We start from the raw sequence: 16309 nt of genomic DNA on the forward strand, positions 1-16309 counted from the left end.
TCTTTCAGGAAAGTAAGTCCACAAGGGCTTTCAAACACTAAAAAAGTCTCAAGAGAGACAAGGAGTAAGACTCTGTGAATCACAAATGCATCTCTTCCACTGAAGTTTTTAGTTTTTTAAGACTATTCTAACTTTAGTGATTTTCTTAATCTGTTATGTGATTCACTTTTCTTTATTCAGATGTGTTCGCCAATAGTACTTTAGAGTCAAATAGATGTCTTCTGGGTTTTCTGTATGCAACAGTTTCATTATAAAAGCAGCAGAGAGACATTGAGGCTAATTATTAAGAAAGAAGCAACTCTGTGCAATATGCACTAGAGCACTGGATTCAGATACAGAAATTCAGGACTTCCACCTTTTTATTATGAGGGTGCTGATGTTATCTTGTAGAATTTGAAAGTTGAAGAGAAAATTTAGCAAGAGTTAAGTGCCATTATTCACTGGATTTACTTACTTCATAGCAGAGAATTCTGTACAAATATTTTACTTAAAGCATCTGTATCAAATTTGATGGGAAAGAAGAAAAAAATAAGAAAGAAACCAAAACATTTTAGTGCTTTAACTGCATGCTATTAAACTGTGGTGAGCCAGAGAGCAGGTATTAGAAAATTGGACTAACAATTATTTAACAGAACAGGGGCTTGATTTTTCCATATTGGAAAACTCAGATACCAAAGACAAGAGATCACCAAAGACAAGTGCATTAAATATTTAAATGAGAAATATATTTTAAATATCCTTAAACTCCCACTACTTATTTACATATAAAACTCAGCTAAGAAAGTAACTAGGCAACAGTGAAGAACTGCAATGGTGATATTCTCTTCATCTTTTATTTCAACTACAGAGCAAACTAAATGTTTTGCCTTTTATATATCGCTTTCAGTTAGATTTTTTTTTTCCAGACTAGAAAATGTCATAGGAATATTTCCCAGCAGTCATTCTATCCCACTTAGTATTGGAGCATTCATATTGAAATCTCTTGTTTATATTTTTATATACACTACATATCAGTATCAGAAAAATAAAGCTAGCCGCAAGGGATCCAAGAAGCAACAAAGTGATGAACTTTCAATATCTGCCTTTAATAGCACATACGGGTTTTGGTGATGATTCCTTTTTTCTTCCTGGTTGAAAGAAGTAGGATGAAAAAGTCTTTTTTGGCAGAAAAATAAGGCTAAACATTAGAACAGAAAGTATAACCCACATAGCTGTAGACCACCAAAATAAAGTTAAACTTCATAGATAGCTGCTTGTTTTAAGCCACACTTAGTAGTAATGAGAAAATAATTTGGGAATTCTAGTCAAACAATGAAATACATAGTAGTGCTTTAACTTTTTTTTTATATAGTGGTATTTATTTCATCTGAATATCTTTGTAAAAATGCTTGTATTATTTTTAACCCATTTCTAAGAGCCCCATTTTTGATCCCAATTGTTTATTTTTTCTGTTCTTTCACTGTTCCTATTAATCTAAAAGCTTCTTTTCTTCCAATTTTCTTCCGCCTACGACAGGAATGTGAAACATCCTTGGAAGACGTAACTTAATGGTACTTGAAAGACACATTTTTTTAAAACCTGGACAAATAAAAGTACGCAGTGCACATATCATTTTTATGATTTAGTGATTACTCATCTTCTTTTATTCAACCTTATCCTGTCACAAAAAACACTACACTCCTTTTTGAAGGTACATATTTTTATGGGAACATTGTGAAATTAGATATCAGGAAAATAGTGTCTGCATGAATTCAAAGAGACTTAAATGCATTTGAGTTTTACAGACCACATAAGAAATGGTTGGGAAAGGCACACAGACCTTTCAGAATATTGTAGGCCAAAAGATGCAGGTTCTAGAAATTTTTGCAAAAGTAGTTATAAGTCTTGTCAAGATCAGATATGCCTGCAGTTCTGATAATGGTGGTGTCCCTATTCATTTTATAAACACTAAACTGTGAAGAGTGATCAAAATCCTGGTGTCGTAGAAGGCAGTAGTAACCCCATGATTTGTTTCACAGACAATTAGTATTTTGTCCAGAGATGCTGGCTGTCCATAAGACAGACAGAAAATAAATTTTTTTAAAATGTTACCTTTGCCTAGAAGGTATCCTGTCTTTCAGAAGTCAGAAGAACACTATGAAAACTTTCAAATTTCTGTCAAAATCTTATTGCTTCAAAATTCTAAAGTTCTTTGATCTATAACTGTAAAGGAGGGGCCACGAAATCTCCTTGCACTTCTTTCATCATTCTTGTCTAATTTATGTTTTAGGAGGTTTAGAGAAAATTCTATTGCCTTTTGGTTTTGTTGATTTCACGTTGCAGCCTGAAAAATATTGTTTAATGTTAAGGATGAGTCACATTTGCTTGGATTTTTAAACATACTGTGGTCAGCAGGATGCATATGTCTTTGTAAATAACAATGTTTTCAGAAGTTCTTGAATTTATTGTCATCTGATATATATACTAATTTCATTAATTAACCAGTTTTATTGCCTTCACAAAATGTATTTATGAAAAGATTAGTTGGTTACCTAAGAGGTTTATCAATTTAGGGTATCAGATTCTTTCTTTTAGCTCAATAAAATCTCATTTACTTAGCTCTTGTAGCTTTACATCATGATAAACAGACAGTATATATATGCCTACAGAAAACCAAATTTACAGGCTAATCTTTAAATAGCCTCCTACTGAAGTAGCCATGAAGAACAAGTCAAGGCTAAAGTCTCTGCTGGTGTTTAAATCTGGCTTCAAACAAAAAAAGTATTGATCTTTAAATTAGCAGAGGCAACTTCCTAAATTCTGCTTTCTGTGTTAAGCTCTAAAATATTCAATACACAGGATGTCTTGTGGTTTTAGGACATGATCCATGGAAGAAAGAAAGTCTGTAAAAAAGCAACTTACTTCAAGCTCCCTACTCTGTCTGGAGCTCTTGATATCAGTGAAATTGTAGAAGTCTATGGCAAGAAATGCCTGGCAGCTGCCGGACGAAAAGCAGTTATGATGATTCACTTACTCCCCTGGGTAAACTTCAGTGATGCAGCTATGATATGCAGTGTAGGTGTTCCTGATATTGAAATCCCCTATCACAAAAATGGACAGTAAATTATTACTTCTAACACTGGTGAGTGCAATATCTTTTCTTGATGAGCAACATTGCAATTAAAATTTTGTATGGAAGGTTGATCGTGAGCAACATAAACTATCACTTCACAGTTAATTGACAGAGATGCAACTCTGTGAATTCAATTTCTGAATTTTATTTAGAGAAAAAAGAAAAATGGCTTTTCTAAAATTTCTCTTGTGGTAGTCAAAAAGAGTTGCTTTAAAAAGTGAAAGTAATAAAATAGTGGTTTCATATCTTGTTGAGATCTGTTTCTATATCTGATGGAGTTTTGTTCTGTATCCTACAAAATCTAGCAGAGTCCAAGCTAAGAAATACATGTCATGTATTTATAGAAATGTCATGTGTTTATAGAAATACAACATATCATGTACATGTCATTACATGTATCATGAAATTTATGTAACTAGATCAAAAAGCAGTGAACATACAGATTTTCACCCTGATTTTAGGAAAGAGGGGGAAAGTGTAAGGTTGTAGAGTGCAGTCTGAGACAAGAAAATACAAAGAAATTGGTCTCCAAAGAAATCTAGGGAAAGAATGAGAAGGATTGGAAATTGGAGATTAATGAATGCAGAGATGAGAGAGATTTTCCAAAAATCAGACTGTTATCACTAACAGGAACTAAGGAAATGGAGAGGAATTAAGTTGGTACAAAACCAGGGCATTTGTCTTTTTTTTCTTCCTTTCTTAAGGAAACATTGGCCCCTTTCTGTTTTTATTGATGGCTGCTGTGTGATGTGTCTGACCAACAAAGTCATAGGGCTAAAAGGCAAAGGTCACTTGGTGCTGAGGATGATAACAGTAAGATGGGAGGCAGGTTCACTGACAAGTGCCAGCTCTTCCGTGCAGAACACATAATTATTTCTCCTGTTGATCCTTATTATTGCAATTTGAATATCAGAAGACCATGTTGCCCCCTGACCCTGAAGCATTGCGTGAGCTGTGAAGTCACAGAAGAGGGAAGCACCACAAAAACCAGTAGGGAAACTGGACTTACTGTGTAAACTGCTAACTTGAGACAAGGCCTTTGTACCCTGTCTGACCTACCATGCAAGAAGGCTCCAGAGGAAATGGGCAAGGCTGAGGTTCTCACAAAATTTTGAGAAGTCTACAGAGAGTAAATAACCACAACATTACAATGAATCAAAGGGGACTGGAGGATGAGAATAGAATAGAATAGAATAGAATAGAATAGAATAGAATAGAATAGAATAGAATAGAATAGAATAGAATAGAATAGAATAGAATAGAATAGAATAGAATAGAATAGAATAGAATAGAATAGAATAGAATAGAATAACTCCTTCAACTGGGAAAGACCTACAACAATCATGTAGTCCAGTTGCCTGATCAATTCAGGACTGAAAAGGTTAAAACCTGTTATTAAAGGCATTGTCAAGTGTTTTAAATTCTGAATAGACTGAAGTGTTGACCACCTCTCTAGAAACTCCATTCCAGTGTTTGACCACCCTCTCTGTAAAGGAATGGTTCCTAATGTCCAGTTTTAACCACCACTGGTGCAGGTTTGAATCACTCCCACATGTCATCACTGGACCACAGAGAGAAGAGCTCTGCACCTCCCTCTCCACTTCTTCCAGTCCTTTCACCAGCCACTCCTCTGAGCACAGTCAGGTCCTTTCATGTTTTCCTTAGTTTGTGGGGCCAGTACTGCACACTGCTCACAAGATTAGGTGGCACCAAAGCCATATACAGCAGGATCACCACCTCTTCTGTCTGTGCTGTGTTTGATGACCCCAGGATGCAGTTTGCCCTCTTGGCTGGCTGTGCACCCTGCTGGCTCACAGTGAGCCTGCTGCCAAACAGTAACCCCAGACTCTGTTCTGCAGGGCTCACCTCCAGCCGCTCCTCTCCCAGTTCGTACCTGTGTACTTAGTGACTCTGTCACAGGCACTTGGACTTGTTAAATTTCACTCCATTAATAATTGTCCACTACTTCAAACTATCTATATCCCTCTGCAAGGCCTCTCAATCCCCGAGAGTCAAGAGCACCTCCCAGTTTGCTATCAACAGCAACATTGTTAATGGTACATTCAATTCCTTCACCTACACTGCTGGTAAATATATTGAGCAGAACTGGTCCTAAAATCAGCCATGAGGATCATTCCTGTTGGCTGGTCACCAGCCACGTGTAGCCCCATTCACTACAACCCTTTGAGCCCTGCCCTTCAGCCAGATCTTCACCCAGCATCATGAACCTGCTCATTCCACAAGTGAAAAACTTGTTCAGAAGGTTGTATATCAAAGTACTTACTAAAATCAAGAAAAACTATATCCACCACCTTCCCTTCATCCACCAAGTGGGTGACCTTATCGTAGTAAATCAGATTTTACTTAAATAGGACTTTAGCTTTCTGAACATGAATTAACTGTGTCTGATGATTGCATTGTTCTTTAAATACCTTTCAATAATATCCAGTATAACTTCTCCATAATGTTTCAGGAACTGAGGTTAGACTTACAGGTCTGTAAGTCTTTGGGAACCCACACAATTATTTTGTGGATTGCAGTAACTTTGGTAGCTCAGTTAGCAGGGACCTCCCCAGACTCCCAAGAACTTGATTAAGATGATCAAGACGTGTGATAAAATCCTAGAATCATTAAGGCCGGAAAAGATCATAAAGATTATTTAATCCCACTCCGAAAAATCACCAGCACGTCAGCTAAACCATAGCATGAAGTGCCACATCCAATCATCTTCTGAACACTTCCAGGGATGGTGACTCCACTACAACCACAGGCATCTGGTTCCAATGTCTGACATCCCTTTCAGTCAAGAAATTCTCCCTGCTCTCCAGCCTGAACTTCTCCTTCTCCTGGCACAGCTTGAGATCATGTCTCTCCCCCCATCAGTGGTTCCCTGGGAGTAGAACCCACCTGGCTACAACCTCCTTCCAGGTAGCTGTAGAGAATGTTTACTTCTCCATTGAGCCTCCTTTTCTCCAAGCCAAACAACCCGAGCTCTCTCAGGTGCTCCTCATAGAATTTATTCTCTGGACCCTTCACCATCTCCATCGCCCCTCTCTGGACTTTTTCCAGCACCTCAATATCCTTCTTGCAGTGAAGGACCTAGAACTGGACACAGAACTCAAGGTGTGAGCTTATCTGTGCTGAGTAGAGTCCCATTATAACATCCAGTAATTCCTTCAGTACTCTGGAAGGAAAGTATTTGTTTGGTTTTGTGTTTATTCCCTTGAACTTTGTTGGCTGAGCATATCAGCCATTTGAATCTGCTGAAAGAACCAAGTGGCTATTATCAGCTGAGTGTACACCAACCCGGTGTATAACTGCTTGTCTCTTGAGTTTGCCAAAAGAGTGTGAATGTCTTCCTGTGAGCATATTACACAAACCAGTAATGAAAATCATGTTTCATGTGAGACAACTGTATATCACAATTGTTACTAATTTCTAAGTGTACTTTATAAATGTACACTGATTTAAATCCATTGCTGCATCACCCTGCTAAATTAATATGCCACCTTATATGTATGTTTAAGACCCAGTCTTATTTATGTCCCATTAACTGAATCATGTTCTTTTGATATCCTGGACATGTTGCAAGACCAAAGGATACCCTTATTTGAGTGGACTAAATATGTATTTAGGAGACTGGAATTTCATTAGTAGTATAGAAATATATTCAGAATACATTCATATGTGGCCTTTCTAAGTTCTCAGCAGAGTCAAATGGACTCTAAAGCACACATTTGTTCCTATTCTAGTTTCTCACAGAGTACAAATAATACATTCTTTTAATTTAGAGGTGAATTCCCTCCCTCCAGCCATTTCTTATTGTTTTCTCTAATTGCTGCCAAAAAGGTTCAGATTTTCTAGAGGTATTACAAGATGTTTTAATTTAAGGCTAAAAAAAAATGCCTCTTATAATTTTGTTCTGGCATTCAAGGAATATCACAATATTAACATTTTTATATTTATTAATTAGAATGGTTTAGTAGGAATGCTACAATTTCTAAGGCTTATTGAAAGAAATTAGAAAGTCATCTAATGAGAAGAAATTCACAGTAGTGTCTAATTTTAAACTTACTGCAATCTTGGGCAAGAAAATAAGTCACTATAAAAACATTTTTTAATGCTGTTTAATTCTATAAATTAAGAATATAAAAATATATTAAATTGAATGAAAGGTTACTTCTACAGAGGAATGGAAAAATTAAAAAGGTATTTCTACTCACAGAAGAGATCCTGTTCACCCATCTTCTTTGGGCTTTTTCCCATTTCCCCTTTCTTCGTATTCCCCCATGCAGACAAGTCGGATATGTGGAAGCCCTTGGATCATCGCCTGCTGATGGAGGTGGCATAATTCCCCTTCCGATCACAGATGAAAGACTGGAGCCTATACATGTCATTAAGATGAAGCAGAATAATTAGGCAACAAAAACAAAAAGGAAGATTTCTTTGTTTAGGCACAAGTGAAATAGTTTTTTTGCACAGTTTACCTGCTTTGCCAGCCTGCCAGCTTTACACAGCCTGCCAGAGGCTTAAGACACCTTCACTGTCACTTCTGCAAAAAAAGACAGTGTAAAGCCTGGCTGAGAAGGGGGAATGAAAACAGCATAGTGCTGATTTTATTTCTGGGTACATGAATATGATGTGCTGACCCAGTCCCCAGCACAACAAAAAGGATTTTTTTAAATGAATAACATGTTGGGAAGTACTTCCAAAATTGATAGAACTTGACCAGTGTCCACAGATTTGAGAAAAACTTGATGAAGGCAACTGTTTTTATTTTTCTTATAATGATAAGGGGAGACTGCAATGAAAACCATCCCACTAGAGAAAAATTTGTAGCAGTAATGCAACTCCAGGACCAAAATGAGCAGACGTGCACAGAGATAACTCCTGGCTTGCTTCTCAGGCTGGTTGCTATGAATCCCATAAACCTAGCTCCTAGAGAAGTGTGGGGGAGGAAAAGATGACAGCTGGTTACATTGAATGACATATGCTATTTCTGCTTAAGCTTTTTGCACAAGGGGTTTTAGGGCTGGCCATCTGCACAAAAAGAAAGGTTGCTCATAGTAAACTTATGTATCTAACATGTGTCACTCCTGTACTACCTAAACAATTGGCAGGACCAAGGTGACTGAGTAACTTCTGATAAAGGAAGAAAATAACAACTGCATGAAATATGACAAGAGTAAAGACCAGGAAAAATAATTTACCTTGCTAAAAACAAATGTAGTACTGTGGATTTCTCTATTTTAAGTGGAATGTCAACTTAATAGTTTAGAACACAGAATTAGGTGTTTTGCTTATAAACAGTAGAGGGATAGAATGTAAATGTACTATGATTGTATCATGTAACACATATATGTAGTAGTAAATGTACTATGATTTGTATCATGTGCAGATTCATGGTGTGCGGAAGATATGGGGATTAAGGGCCTGAAACAAATGTCAGCTCCTACTGTGAAAAAATAAATATAACTCTATCTGAATAAGTTGCAAATCTCCATCTTCAAGGAATAAGTTACTGCCATGCCTCTAAATTTAATGTTGATGTTTGGTAAATGTAGTGAAGAATAATCTGAGAACAGCCTCCATCAGGTAGATGTGAAATCCATTTTCTTCCTGTCAATTGTTTGCTTGCTTATGTAGGTCTTGTTTCTCCTCTCTGCCTCTTCTAAAAGTTATTTCCTATTTTCCTTTCTCATGTCAGTTCCAGTGGCCACCAACCAAGATTGAACAGGACTGTGAGCCTACTCACTTATCTTTTTCAAAACCCCAGTACTTTTACTGCATGCAATATAAATGCCATCTTGGAATCATAAACTCGTGGAACAATTACGGTTGGAAAAGACCTGTAAGATCATCAGATCCTGCACTGCCAAGTCTGCTGCGTCCCACACTTCATTTGTTTTGAATGCTTCCAGGAATGGCAATTCCAACAATTCCCAAGGTATCCTGTTCCAATGCCTGACCACTCTTTCAGTGAAGAAATTTTTTCTAATATCCAAACTAAAACTCCCCTAACGCAGCTTGAGTCCGTGTCCTCTCTCCCTGTCACTGGCTCCCTGGGACAAGACACCAACCCTCACATGATTACATCCTTCTTTCACAGGCACTTGTAGAGAGTGATAAGGTCACCGCTGAGCCTTCTTTTCTCCAGCCTAAATAACCCCAGCTGCTTCCATATGACTTATTCTCTGGGCCCTTCACCAGCAACTTTGTCTTTCTCAGGAATTGCTGCAGCCCCTTAATGTGTTTCTTATTGTGAGGGGCTCAGAACTGGACACAGGACTCAAGGTTCTGTCTCACCAGTGCCCAGTAGAGGGGAAAAATCACTGCCCTGGTCCCTCTGGCCTCACTATTGCTGATGCAGGCCAGGGTGCCATTGGCCTTCTTTGCCATCTGGGCACACACTGGCTCATGTTCAGGTATTGTTGACCAGTACCCTCAGGTCGTTTTCCACTGAGCCAGTCTGTCCCAGCCTGTAGCACTGCACAGGGTTGTTGTGACCCAAGTGGTCAGCACTAGCTTTGATCTTGGTGAACCTCACACCATTGCCCCTGGCTCATCAATGCAGCCTATCCAGATCCCTCTGCAGAGCCTCCAACACAGCAACACTGACCAAAATTTCCCCCTTTGCAAACTAACTGAGGGTGTATTCAATCCTCTCATGCAGATCATTGATAAAGCTATTAAACAGAACTGGTCCCAAATGGAAGGGCATCTTCATACATAATCCTGTGTTGCTATGAGCAGATATGCAAATTTTCTTTGTTTTAAAATTACCATTTTACAGATCAATTCCGCTCTTCTTTCTTTTTTGACCTGTTTTCTCCACTGTACTCAAAGCACTTCGTATTGTGGATATTGCTTTCTTTTTTTCCCTGATGGCTTATTTCTTCCTTTCACAGTCCAGGAGCAGACATTTGAAATACTGGCAAACTGTGGAAATCTTTTATACTAAAGCTGAGAGGTCTTTCTGCATTCAGTGAGATTAGACTGTAGCAATTTTAAATACTAAATAATTGATTTTGGAGGTTACTAAAGGCAGAAAAAGCAGCTTCTCAAATGTAGCATCTTCAAAAGAAATTATATTCAAAAAGGTAATGCTACCATTACCTCAGACTGATCACTGTATTGTTGCTATACTGCTATCATATTAAAAAGACTTTTTAAAAATCACATTCAACAACCTCCCCCCCCAAAAAAAGAAAAGAGTTTGGATTTCAAACCACAATTACTAAAATTATGCATGGACTAATTGACTCCACTTTAAAATTGAACAGCTTTTTGAACAAGAAAGCTTCTTCTTTATTTAACTATTTATCTCATCATTTTATGAAAATGAAAAATATTTTATCCACAAAAATAATTTTATTAATAATGCTTGAAATTTTCTGAGTTTTACAAAGCTATTTGAAAATTCTCTTCCAGAGTTTTAAGAAACATTATTGTGCTGACAGTTACAACAGAAAAATTCAGAAAGGGGTTTTTTTGTGTTTTTAGCAAAAATCCTAAGTTTAAACAGTAAAACAGACATGTTCCTGAGTTATCCAAAGTCCCTGGGACCTTATTTTATGTTTTTTTAAAACTATGATTTTCATTTGTTTAATTACAATAATAACTTCTTTTTAAAATCGGGTCCTTAGATAATGGGAAACTGTAAATGTTTAAAATATTTATTTGTTGCTAATGTAGTTCAGGAGTGGTATGTACTTGTACAGCAAAGCTGAACATGATCATATTAAATGAATATATTTTTCAGTTGATTATTCTTCTGTGTTTGTCATATAAATTGGAAAGAGGAAAATAACTTTCTCTGTTGGAGCATAAAACAAATTAGACATAATGGCACATAAAAAGCAAACCATAATCACACTCTTGAAAATGAATGCATTTTACAGGATATGTAGCCATTAAGGCAGTCACAACATTTTAAACCTACTCAGTTCAACACACCTGCAATCTATTCACTTTCCGTTGGCAGCATTTTGTGAAGCTGGCACCGATAATTAAATAAATTGTAGGTGGAAATCCTAAACTCATCTCGCATGGCAATGCACCGGATTTTTCTTCCTTTATCTTCTTCAGTATTTCACTGAACATTTTTGGTTCATTCTATAGCTTTTTGATGGCATTTCCTTTAGAGATTGGGAGCATTTTTAGTTTTTGTTCTGAACACAATATTAGCAGATGAATTTAGAAATAGTCCATGGATGTAATAGACATTATACTGTAGTTTAGCATAACCAAAGGGACCAGGTGGCAAAGGTGAGAATGACCAATATAAGCTGCTATGGTTGAATGCCAAAGAAAATATTGCTTCATGTCATTCTTCCAGAAATACTCATTTTGTTAGATCAATTCACAGAAAAATACTGGAAAACCTTTCCCTGAAAATTTCTCTACAGCCTTCCAGCTTTATTTAAACAGTTTAAGGGAAAAATCTTGTTCCTTTCCCCCTTTTACCTCCCAATACCAAAGAGCACACACAGCATCTCTAGACTTACCAGGATAGATCTTAACCACCATAAATGACTTCTCATTCAGCTGTTGACCGTCTGGGAGCAAAGAGATTTCCATTAATGCTCATTCTGCAAAATCAAAGATAAAATTCTGTTTCTGAAAGACCATGGTCACCTTTATGTCCTGGAGCTCACAGATTCATTTTCACTTCTTAAGCCGATGTCCAAGTAATTTGCAAAATAAGCAATGTTAGTAAATGTGCCCCCAGGAGTGAAAATAGAGAACTACAGGAATCTTTCCACTTGAGTCAGATTCCACTTAAGAAGAGTCAGACTGCACTCCAGCTAAACAGATATAAAGTTTTAGAATAAAACTCTTACATTTTGGAAACTCTGCTGAGCATGACCACGCTTATTGTTTCAATGTCTGAAAATCCTGGGGCTTTTTAAGAGGTTTAACTACTGTATATGACTTCAGTGGAATCTGTATTTAGTTCTTGGCATATTGGTCTCTACACACAATAATCCCAGTAATTGAAGAATTCCTCTAACAAAATGTTCACCTAAATTCAGAAAGGATAAAAGAGCACCACTAGATAGAATGGTGGCTAATATTTAGTGGGATATTTGTTATGTTGCACACTAAAATGAAAAAAAAAAAAAAAAAAAAAAAAGAGAGAGAGACAAAGTGACCTGGGAGCATAGAACATGCATCAACCATGCATAGCAAAGAACAGGGAAATCAAAATTGTAGTCTAAATCATAGTCAAACCCTCTGGTCTCAGCACACTGGAAGTGGCATACCAACAAAGAACGGATCCAAAATCCTTCTGATGTTATGGTTAACAGGTATTTTTCATGTTATTTAGTTTAAAGGTGACCACCTCCAGATAAAGAGATGTTACAAAACCTCTGCTGGTGGTGCAAATGGCTCAGACTCTCTATATGGGATTTTAGTAATCTCCTTATCTGATAAGAGATACAGAGAAAATCCTTTAAGACTAAATAAAAAGGAAATTCAGAAATATGAAGATAAAGTGCTTTCTATCTTTCTCTATCTCAACTCAGGGAAACATTATTTGATAAAGAAGGGTTTTTGTCTGAAAAGGGAGATGGAACTGCCCTTTATTTATTTTCTCATAAGTTTACCATGAAATGTCAGGACAAAATCAGCCTTTTTCAGGATGTAAAATTCGCAGGTCTTCTTGAGGAGAAGATTAAAAATGAGAATGAGTAGAACTCACTGACAACTTTGGCTCAAGCATCAGTAATGATTGACTGTGAAATTTTTGCTTGTCTGATGTTACTGAATCATCAAGGGTGAGTTTTTAAAAAAAAAAACACATCTCAGTGGTGGGTGCACAGAGAATGAAATTTAAGACAAGTAATCTGTAGGCTACACATTGCCAATGGTTCTTTAGAGTTTTTAAGTGTGCCAGCCATTTTGAATAATCTACCATGAACATTTTCATTCTGACCTCTCTTTCAAAAACAGAGAGACAGACTACAAAAGGGCTAAGCAGCAGGGCTGGAACCATGAGGTGTGTGACTGGCATTATTTCCCGTTGCACATGGAGATGTGTTCCTGAAACCCAGCTCACAAACCCTGAAGGTTGGCTCAGCCAGCAGGACCTTGGTGTGACTCTGATGAGCACTCCTGGACCACATGGATTGTCCAAAAAAATGGGCAGTCATCTCCTGCAGAGTGCCCTTGGGGCCTGCTTAGCTTCTAGTATTTGGTACCACTGAAGCCAGCAGAAATTTGATCACAAATACCAACGTAGTCTGAGTATCAGACTTTAAGTATTAGTGGCAGAAAAATGTCTTGCAAGCACAGCTGTTGCTCATTCTTGAAGATATTCTGTAAGCAATTTTTCTGAATCACTTGTCAGAAGGAAAAAGATTGATAAACCTGTAAGTCAGTCTGTCATTGCAAAAAAAGAGATTTCTGCTGATATGTTTTCTCATTAAGAATTATTCATCTTTTTTTGATAAATCGGCACTTACTGTTTTTTACAGTCATTTGGCTACAAAGGTTTATTTTATTTCCTTTCTCTATTTTGTACCTTTATCAGCCTAAAACTCCTTCAATGGTTGTATTTGTTCAACTATTTTAATGAACAATTGCAGGCAGTGCTCAGGTTATCACTCAATCTTCTGCAAAGATATCCAGCTATAGCCCAGTTCCCCCACTGCACTTAAATACAGCACGGACAATAGGATGTTTTACAATGGATTTTCTACTTAATACTCTGTTGCATTTTCGGGTCTCTATTGATTCTCCTTTTCAGCCTGACCAAGGAGATATTAAAATGTTCCAACAGTGACTCCCATTCCTGAGTGGAAGCACATTTCACCTGCACCCTTGAAACCTACCCATGAACCTAGGTTTCCCAGGGCAGCAGCCAAACACCAAAACAACGACTTTGCTTTCAGAAGTGACATTTTTAAAGTGGCATTCTGTTAGAGATGTATTAACTTTTAAATTCTTATATAGCTTGAAATAACAAGTTTTCTTTATAGCTAAACATGTTTCCTTTGCTGTTAGCTTAGTTCCTTTATGATTAGTATTGCAATATCAAAAGTAGCTGGCATTTCTTGGGAAAAAACCTTCCATAAACTCAGAGAGAGATGACCTTAAGCCTCCTGTGGGATCAGCAGAAGACAGTCACCTCCAGACCATACTTCAAAATCAGTCCTAAAGTCTGGCTGAATTTAACTAAAAAAAGCATTATGAGACTGCTTTCCAAGTTTGGGCAGTAAAAATTCAGGATAAAGTAGTGAAATGTGATTTTAAAGTTGTAGTTTTACCCCAGAAAAAAAGGCTAAACAAAAATCTACCCAGCTGGCAACTGACAATGCTAGATAGAGGAAAACAAGTTTAGATTTCAGAATATACTTTCGTCTAGACAAAGGAAAATAAACACAACATAATTTCTGCATCATAAGGATACTAAAGAAGTTATTCTAACTCAAGTCCAGACAGCCTAGTAAAGTCAACACAGTAAAGTTTTGAGCTCTCTTTTATCAAAGCCTATTGTTATTACTGGTCTAAGCTCCAGTGGAACACCTTTCATTTCCAAAATGAAGAAGATGGGGGTGACCATATGTCCACATTTCTATTGACCTGACAGAGGACACTATTTAGGCTTCACACTTTGTGTTAGCTGCAGAAATATAGGCAACACTTGGTCCATTACAAACATCTCCAGAACAAAGCCACACTTTTTAACAAATATCCAAAGGCAGCATATTACAGTATTTTCACTTTGTGTGGTCTGCAAAATAGTATTTTTCATCCTGCACTTGAAGGATGTGGCCTTTGTGACCAAATCACAGTCTAACAATTCTAAACTATTTCTATCTATCACGTGTTAGCACACATCAACAGCGTCCCATGATTTTAATATACCAATAAAACTTCAATTTCAGACAAACATGAAAAAAATGTCCACAGCATTTTCTCTAAGCCTGCAAGACATCTGAAAAAGAGTCTATAATATTAACTCTATTTTGCTCTATGTCCTATGGAGAAGAAAAGCACAGCTTTGTTGAAGAGGGATGACAACTCCTTGGGAAGTGGCTGGTGCTCAGTCTTGGCTCAGCACCAGGAGCCAGCCCATGATGAGAACAGTCAGCCATTGGAACAACCTCTCCAGGGAAGTGGTAGATTTGCCAATCCTGTGAGCAGAGACATGGTCTCCAATAGCCCACATACAGGGTTTATGTGTCTGCACACAGCTTCAGAGAAGGGCACAGGAAAAACATAACACAGGCTTATTTTTGAGCAGAGCTCTGTCTTTAGATGCTACAGCAGGTCAGATCAGATTCACTGAAAGAAAAAGAAACTGACTCAGGTATATAATAAAACAAATATATAATAATATATGTAATATAATAAAAATATAATAAAAGGCAACTTCATTACTACCATTAGTGGAGTTAAATTTCTCACAGAATTTTATCACATCTCGTGCCAAAGAAGCATGCATTCGCAGTTGGAGCTCTTTTTCCAGCACTTTTGCTTATAATTTTCCTCTGTCATTTGCAAATTTAGGTAAACAAGGGACCTACTAGGGGCCCGCTCACATAGAAATGCCTGGAGCAAAAATTCCTAGAATATTTATTCTGTTTGCAAAAGACAGTTCCCCCCAAACTTAACTCATTTTGCAGGTATCTCTTCCTTTCAACAGCTAGATTGAAAGGACATGGGTAGGAAAACACAACATTGGTTTCAGAAGCCCAAGAGCAATTTTTGTGATGTCTCACTTCAGATAAGCAGCTGCCCATACCTGTGGTCTGGCCCCGCGCAGAGTGACCTTCAGCCAAATTGCTTCAGTATTTCTGATATGATTCTGCTGCTAGAAAAGCACCCGCAATCACAATAGTGCTGTTGGACAATGTTCATCTAACTCAGGAAACAGCCAGACTCCCATTCTGCACACGTATTGCTAGATTAGATGGAAAGATACACTCGGGATATGATATACTGAGATCTGACATCTCTGTTTTTTTCTTACAGCTGCAGCAAGAACACATAAAACTCCACATTATAACAGAAAATTAAATAGGGGCACTGTCCTTTAAAGTAATAAAAGCCTTGTTTACTTGGGTTTTTTTAACAGACCTTTAGGAGAAACTGGCAAATTAATTTCTACAAAATTATTTGCTAAGAAATAAACACCTGAAAATGGAAGGATATTCTTTATCTGAACAGCTATGCAAGATGTTAAAA

At 37.3% G+C, this 16309-nt stretch overlaps 1 long non-coding RNA gene across 5 annotated transcripts in view; it reads right to left on the reverse strand.

The window, feature by feature from the left end:
- The window catches only part of LOC135289428 (uncharacterized), a 148118-nt gene extending 136369 nt beyond the window's left edge, over positions 1–11749 (reverse strand). For all 5 annotated transcript variants that reach the window (XR_010352176.1, XR_010352174.1, XR_010352173.1 and 2 more), the window contains exons 1-3: positions 11620–11749; positions 7336–7496; positions 6020–6217 (exon numbers count right to left, since the gene is read on the reverse strand). This is a non-coding gene — a long non-coding RNA (uncharacterized LOC135289428). The remainder of the gene's footprint in view (positions 1–6019; positions 6218–7335; positions 7497–11619) is intronic.
- Between the last annotated feature and the right edge of the window lie 4560 nt (positions 11750–16309).

The sequence above is a fragment of the Passer domesticus genome, chromosome Z (genome assembly GCF_036417665.1).
Source record: "Passer domesticus isolate bPasDom1 chromosome Z, bPasDom1.hap1, whole genome shotgun sequence".
Taxonomy (NCBI): Eukaryota; Metazoa; Chordata; class Aves; order Passeriformes; family Passeridae; genus Passer; species Passer domesticus.